This window comes from Arachis ipaensis, chromosome B06 (assembly GCF_000816755.2).
Source record: "Arachis ipaensis cultivar K30076 chromosome B06, Araip1.1, whole genome shotgun sequence".
Lineage (NCBI taxonomy): Eukaryota > Viridiplantae > Streptophyta > Magnoliopsida > Fabales > Fabaceae > Arachis > Arachis ipaensis.
The window spans coordinates 118,396,838-118,402,431 of record NC_029790.2 but is presented as its reverse complement, the minus strand read 5'-3'; the positions used below and the strand labels follow the sequence as shown (position 1 = coordinate 118,402,431).

General features: G+C 31.5%; 1 non-coding gene across 1 annotated transcript; it reads left to right on the top strand.

The window, feature by feature from the left end:
• TRNAW-CCA lies at positions 787–860 on the top strand. The gene has a single exon. It is a non-coding gene; the product is annotated as a tRNA-Trp (tRNA).

Below are 5,594 nucleotides of genomic sequence, written 5' to 3'. Positions count from 1 at the left end.
TTCGATCAATAGACCCGCTAAAGCTCCGAACCATAGAGTACTTACCACTGGTGCCACGGAGAGATATGTTTTAAGATCTCGCATTTTTAATCCTCCTTTTTTCTTTATTTCAATTTCTAATACATAATTTTATATAGGACTATCAAAAAATAGTTATTTTGTTAATAACCACTTGGATTTTCTGCCGAATTCTTAATTCAAATTTGAAATGTACAACGATTCATTCGATAGCTTTTTTGTTTTCTAATAAAAAGGGGTCTATTTCTGCCCGAACATTCCATAAAAATGAAATAGATTTCCATGTTAGGGAAATTTCCTATTTATTATTATTTAAATTATTTCTTAACTTAAGAAGTCTTTCTTTGATTATTATATTAAAATTTTTCTGATTAGAATATAAGAATTTTTATATTCTTAATTATATTATATATTATTTTATATTATATAATATATATACAACGGAGAAAATGTGGAAAACAAGACAAAGATTCTTTACAATGACACAGGAAACCAATTGAAAGGGATGTAGCGCAGCTTGGTAGCGCGTTTGTTTTGGGTACAAAATGTCACGGGTTCAAATCCTGTCATCCCTATCTCGAACTAATACTTATCGTAGGAGAAGTAACAAGGGATCAATTGAGACCGATTCAAATTGGAGATACATATATATCAATATTTATATATAGTATATGGTATATGCAAGCAAGATGTATTGGGGTCACTTAAAATTTAATAATATTTTATTAATATAATATTATTATGTTATTAAAAAAAAATAAATAATAAGCGCTCTTAGTTCAGTTCGGTAGAACGTGGGTCTCCAAAACCCGATGTCGTAGGTTCAAATCCTACAGAGCGTGATTCCATTCTTGTTATATTGAGAATGACAATGAAATAATTAAACAGTAGTTTAAAGGCTGAATTTGACCTCCTGGGGATTGTGGTTAAAACAAAGAAAAGAAATAGGAGGTCAATAAACATCACTAAACAAACGAGATGTTAATTAATCAAAGGTCCAATTGATCACCACGTCGGTATTGTAAATATGCAGTTAGGAATAATCCAGCCAAAGTAATAGGGATTAGTCCTAACACAATTCCAAATAGAAAAACTTCAATCATTCTTTTTTGTTTGAAAGGGAAGGAAAAGGGGAGGTAATATATATCCTTTATACTTAAACTAAATATTAATTAATCTGTATTGACCACGAATCTCAATGATCAAGCAAGAATTGGAAATTAACATGATAAAGAACTCAAGAATATCTAGTAGTATTAGAAAATCTCTAATTCAATTCCAATTTGAAAATCAAATAAGTCGTATCTTACTCAGACTGATAAAAAGAGCTGAGGTTATGCTAAAAGCCGCTAGTAGAAAACCGAAATAACTAGTTATAGTGGGCATAAATAAACTAAATGAAATAAGTTCTTTTTATACGTATGTTTACAAAGCACTTCCCTAAGTTTCCAAGGAAATACAATCGAATAGGAGAAGAAGAAAAAGATACCATTTGAGAAATACAATTGAGATTTGTGGATTTATCAATCATTATAGACGAACAAAAATAGAGTGACATCGGTAAGAAATCAATTCATCACCTATGACAACTATCCATCCTATGGTTCAAAATCAACAGATTTTTTGAGCAACTCGTAAGTTGAGTAAAATAATCCAAAAAGAATTTCAAATTATTTTTTTATTTCTAGTTTCTAGAATATTTATATTTCTTCTTTCTATTCTAAAATAGAATATTTATTCAGTTCTATTTCGAAATATTTAATAATTTAAAATAAAGAATTAAAAAAAGATATTAATAAAATAATTAAAATTATAATAATAAAAAAGAACTTTGTTGTTTAACTTAATTCTTGAATTTCTATGGAAAAAAATCGGAAAAATCGGGCCCCCCTCTTTTTTATTGTATGTAATTTGTTCGATTTTTTTTATTTAAAACAAAAAACGAGTTACCTTAGAATGCCCTTTCACTTTTTTATCATTAGATTTAGTCGTGGATTCCATTCCTTTACTATACTACAACAGAAGAAAAAGGATATGAGATCCCATCCCTCAAACTCGGGTTCCGCAGTTTTTTTGTCTTTCCATATCTTATTTAAAAAGAAAACTCTATCAACCACGAAAGAGTCTTTTTTTTCTGTCATCAAATAGAAAGTATCTATTACTGCTATTTTTTTTCTTGTTACTTTACTGGATAACTAACCAATTCAACTCTTTCTTCAAAAAAAGGGGGGTAACAACAAGAAAACATCTTCCACAACCACTCTTTCCGGATTTGGCATCTAATTGAATTGGAGAAATAAAATAGGAGAATCTATGTCATGAATTATCAAAAACAAATACAAGTCAGTCCATGGGAGTCACAATTTAATTGATCTTTGGTTTGTAATCCGAAGCTAATATTGAATATATATTAATTAATAACATGTGGAGAACCTTCATCTTATACTATAAAGATCCATTAGACTCTTAAACTTTGCGGAATTTTGTATTGAGTACATTGCATTGATACAACCAACAAGCAAGTTAGAAAGAATCTAGTACTTGATCTCAGCACGAATCTTTTAATTTCGTTGCTGTGTCCGAAGAAGGATAGCTATACTGATTCGGTATACTCGAAAGACACCCTGGGTACAATATTGACGATCTAACAAGGATGATTCTCAGTAAATTTCTACTTACTGCTCTCATCTTTTATGGAATCGATCCCCCTTTGACTGTACAAGAATATGTGGAGCTCAACATGTCTGGAAGCACCGGAGAACGTTCTTTTGCTGATATTATTACCAGTATTCGATACTGGATTATTCATAGCATTACTATACCCTCCCTATTCATTGCGGGTTGGTTATTTGTCAGCACGGGTTTAGCTTACGATGTTTTTGGAAGCCCTCGGCCAAACGAGTATTTTACGGAGAACCGACAAGGAATTCCATTAATAACTGGCCGTTTTGATCCTTTGGACCAACTTGATGAATTTAGTAGATCTTTTTAGGAGGCTCCAATGACCATAGATAGGACCTATCCAATTTTTACAGTACGATGGTTGGCTGTTCACGGACTAGCAGTACCCACTGTTTCTTTTTTGGGATCAATATCAGCAATGCAGTTCATCCAACGATAAACCTAATCCGAATTATAGAGCTACGACACAATCAAACCCAAACGAACAAAATGTAGAATTGAATCGTACCAGTCTCTACTGGGGGTTATTACTCATTTTTGTACTTGCTGTTTTATTTTCAAATTATTTCTTCAATTAATAGAAGAAAGGGAATAAATACGTATACGTATTCGGAATTCTCTTATCCCATTCGGAAGGATATAATTTAATAATTATCTATGACTGTTTATGTCACTAGCATGACTACCTGATCAAATGTGGAGGAAAGTGGGATAAATGGCCGATACTACTGGAAGGATTCCTCTTTGGATAATAGGTACTGTAACTGGTATTCCTGTGATCGGTTTAATTGGTATTTTCTTTTATGGTTCATATTCCGGATTGGGTTCATCCCTGTAGTAATCAGATGAATTGAGTTTGCAAAATGAACGTGTAAGAAGAACTCAACAGGGATCCACTCTTTTTGTTGATGAATTCGAGGGGGTCCCGTTGAGTTCTTAATAAGAAGAAGATTTCTTATTCTATAAATGACTCAATAGATAACTTTTTTCAATGTTTCAAAAAAGTCCATTTCAATTTTTTTTAATTTTTTTTTAAAGTATGATCTTTTGTTATATTCTTTTTAAATAAGATCAAGAGAAAACCCATAAGAAAAGAAGTTAAATGGTGAAAGATCACATTTTACAAAAGAATTAAGAAAAAAAATTGAGATGATTCATTTTCGTAGTAGATATATGATTATGAGAAGCAAGTTAAGGTAAAAATTTATGCATCAAAGACCTCTCAATCTCCATATAGAATATAACACAACAAAAACAAAATTTAAGTAGCTTACTGGTTTAAAAGTAGGATCGTCAAAATGGGCTAAATCCATCAGGTCAGTCCATTATCCATTCAAATGGACGGATTTTTTCTCTAAATTAAGCTTGTTTAAATTTTGGGATAAATGGATTGAGTCCGATTAACTTGAAAAAAATGATAGGTTAAACAGGCTAGCCTGCAGGTTTTGGTGGCCCGTTTATTTTTTTACATTTTTTTCTTAAAAAGTAACACTTTTAGCCAATATTTTTTTCAATCCGACCTAAAAATTTGACCAATCAACTAAAAAAACTGTTTATTTAAGATTTTTGGCCTAAGAGTGATATCTTTTGTCAAAATATTTTTTAAAAAAATAAGAGTAAATGGGCCAACTCATTTAACCCATCGAACTGACCATAAATGACCCGAACTAAAAAAATATTGTCCATAATAAAGCGGATTTAAACGGGGCAAGTCTAAATGGACCAGGCCAGCCCGTTTTATTACCCTATTTAAAAGTGCGTAAAAAGTATAATTTAAAGAGATTAGGTTCGACTCATAATCATTTTAAAATTATTTTACGACAATGGTTATCAGCCATATTGTAAAAATACTAAAAAAATTATCATTAGTCTTGCTAAAATTTACCTTCTCTATTGGGAAATAATATTTCTTTTAAAAAATACATATGGAAAGACTTGAGGAGATTGAGCAACAGGATGAGCCTTTTAAAGTGTTGTCTCAAAATAATTCTATTGCTCAAGTTTTTAAAAAAGAGAAATCGGGTAGAGTGCATGGTGTGGATTTCGGATCGACTCCTAGTCAACTCTTCGGTCTGAATTCGCATTCATCGGGCAATAGAGTCCAAGTAGAGGAGACCCGGAGGAAGTTGCTTGAACTGCAGACAGAGCTAGAAGCCGAAAAGTTGAAAAGAAAAGCAATCGAGGATGAAGTAGCAGCAGAGAAAAGAAAGAGGCAGGCGATGAAGAGTGCTTTGAGAAATCTATTTCAACGGCAGGGTGAGGAGCTGCCATTAGACATCACTGTAGGGATGAATTCCGTGGAATGATAGAGGGACAAATAGTATATTAGGATAGGAATTTTTTGGTTTGAAGTAAACAGTTAGTTGAATTTGACTATACAACTCTTTGCAAGAGATTTGTTTTATTGATATTTTATAAATATATTATTTTGTTTTGCAGATAATTTATTTGTTTTTGTCGCAGGTTTAGATTCTAGGCCTGAAAATATTAAGACTTAAAATATTAAAAAATCCAAAAATCACAACAAATATATCTGTAATATTTAAAAAAACCACAATTTTTATAGAAAAACAAATTTTTTTATACTTTTTTTTTAAATTTAGCGGCGGTTTTAAACCGTCGAAAATAATCTTAAATTAAAAAAAATCTAACCTAGATTGCGGCGGTTTGCAACCGCCGGTAAACATGCTTCAAAATGTAACACCCTAACTATCAAAACTCACACTTCCGGCTGCGCGACTCTGATAGCTCGGATATTACAAGGACTCTTATATTATTTAATACTAAAATATGAGCCTGTTTAAAACTTTAAACCGCAATACCGCTCTAAAATACTTTTGTTATGTAACGTACATCCATGCATACAATACAACTTAAAAAAACTCACAAGTTGT